This window comes from Protobothrops mucrosquamatus, unplaced genomic scaffold, assembly GCF_001527695.2.
Source record: "Protobothrops mucrosquamatus isolate PMUCROS unplaced genomic scaffold, P.Mucros_1.0 scaffold5, whole genome shotgun sequence".
In the NCBI taxonomy this organism is placed as follows: Eukaryota; Metazoa; Chordata; class Lepidosauria; order Squamata; family Viperidae; genus Protobothrops; species Protobothrops mucrosquamatus.
Genome location: NW_015386392.1, coordinates 1,215,190 through 1,217,820, shown reverse-complemented (window position 1 = coordinate 1,217,820; position 2,631 = coordinate 1,215,190).

Genomic DNA, 2,631 nt, shown 5'->3' with positions numbered 1-2,631 from the left:
GTAAAAAGAGCTATTCATTAAAAAGAGGTAGGATGTTTAACTTCTAGTAAGATTAGGCCTAATTTGAGGTTGTTTCCAGATACTAATAGTTCTGATTCAACCAAAGCATTCCTTGGAGGGAAAAAAAGGACCCACTTGTATGTGGAATTAGGACTATTTTTCTTGTTTTCATTGGATTTTACTAATTAAAAAGTGATGCTGCTTCTACATCTAATGGGAACACAGGGTTAAGGGAGGAAACAGAACATTTCTAGAAGAGACTATCTGAGGGGGAAAGTGTTAGAAAGAGACTCAGATGTTCTATCTTAAATTATTAGCTATAAGCAGAATTATTTGGAAGGCTTTCAAGATTGTTACATTGCTCTACTAGCAATAAAGTTCTTTCCAGAAATCCAAATCAGTCCTTTACACAGTTTCTGGGGCAATTTAGTCCAAGGTTTCTTTTAACAGGTGAGTGGGCTACTCTTTCTTTTTAATGCTGTTGCACCAGCCTTCAATCTCATTCGATGCTATGTAAAAGTCTTCTCACTGTAAACAGCCTTTTAAGACATTTAACTTTGCATTGCTATGTTTAAATTGATTACTTTAGATTGGACCTATACAATTGCCTTGCCATGCTCCCTTCCCATACAAAAGCAGGTGGGATAGCACACTGCCCCCATGGGCCCTTACTATAATCTGGAGCAGATCCTCAATGGCTGCTACCCTTACAACTTTAATGCACAAATTATTTTAATTGGTGGCTCTCTTCTCCTTCTTCTTCTTGTGCCATATCTGTTATTGGACGTTGGCAATTGTGTGTGTGTGTGTGTGTGTGTGTGTATGTTGTTCAAAACTGAGTTGGAGAAAGAGATTTTGCTGTGGGGAATCAGCAGGAGAGCAGTAAACACTGTTACACAAAGGGACAAAGTGAGCAGCCAAGGACTCCCTTGGAGCTGTGACTACTGGGAAAAGCAATCCCCTGCACACAGGCTTCAAAACTGCAAGAGCTCAGCAATTAGTTTTAGTTACAGCTTATAAGCCGGACATGGGCTAGTCAATTTCAGAAACAAAAAGGTCTGCAGAAGCGAAACTAATGCTGGAAAAACAAAGACCAAGAACTAGGCCAAAGAGCCAATCCAACAGCATATTTAGAGGTAAGCAAATCACCACTGACAATGTTAGGTCAATCTTCCTTCACCATACCTGGTGATCTGTCTCTTGAATACAAGAGAAAACATTACTTCAGAACTGAGCACCCACAGCTAATAATAATACAGGCATGAGCAGGTCATCTGAAAAGCTAATCAAATGTCTTTGCACCAAGGCAAGTACTATTGACTACCTTGGAAGGGCATTTTGCACTATACTGAATACCTCAGCTAATTTTTAATAGGCGAGTGTTCAAGGTTACATCTTTAGCTGATTCTGAATATAAGTGTTTGACTTTCTGGCAAAGCTGGAAATCAGCCTATTTATCTCTAAGTTAATAACCTAATGTTCTGACATTTAATGCAGCCTTTCCCATCCTCTTATTCTCACATACAATATTACAATTCTCAAGTAGCAGTGATATTAGTTGATGTCCCTACCCACACTGGAGGACACACACTGGACTTAGTTTTTGCCTCTGGCCAGTGGTTGAGTGATCGTGGTTTAGGGGAAATAGTCGTTGAGCCCCTGTCATGGTCAGATCACTCTCTCCTTCGGCTGGCCTTTCCTACCGCTACGCCCCACCGCGGGGAGGTGGAACCAGAAGTGACAAAATGGTTCCGCCCCAGGCGCCTGATGGACCCTGAGAGGTTCCAGACAGAGCTTGGGCCAATACCCGAGACCTTGACCCACGGCTCGACTGAGGACCTGGTGGCCGCCTGGAATGGTGCGGCCGCGGGGGCCCTGGACCAGGTCGTGCCTTTGCGGCCCCTCACCCGATCTACCTTGGCTCCTTGGTTCTCCGAGGAGCTGAGGGTTATGAAGCATCGGAGATGCCTAGAGGGTAATTGGAGGGCCACCCGCTCCGAATCCGATCGGAAACTGGTAGTCCCATTTAAGGACTTACCTAGTGGCGATAAGAGCGGCGAAACAAAACTATTTCTCCGCCCTTATCGCGTCTGCAAGTAACCGATCTGCCGCCCTGTTTAGGGTGTCCTGCTCCCTCCTTCATCAGAGGGTCTGGGACGTCCCTTTGCACGGTCGGGCAGAGGAATTTGGGTGTTACCTGCATGACAAAATCGATCGGATCCGGGCCAGGTTAGCCTCCGATTGGACTAGTTCAGACGGGCCAACGGAGGCAGGTCTTGAGTCCACTTTGTGGGAAGAGTTTGATCCTGTGACTCCCGAGGACATGGACAGGATGCTGGGACGGCTGAACACCACATGTCTACTGGACCCGTGTCCCTCCTGGCTGGTACTGGCCTCCCGGGAGGTTACACGAGGCTGGCTCCAGGGAATCGTCAACGCTTCTTTGAGTGAGGGGTTCTTGCCGGCCGCCTTGAAAGAGGCGGTGGTGAGGCCCCTCCTCAAGAAGCCCTCCCTGGACCCGGCTGTTTTGGCCAACTACTGTCCTGTCTCCAACCTTCGCTTTCTTGCGAAGGTTGTTGAGAGTGTGGTGGCACGACAGCTCCCTCAGCACCTGGAAGAAACTGTCTATCT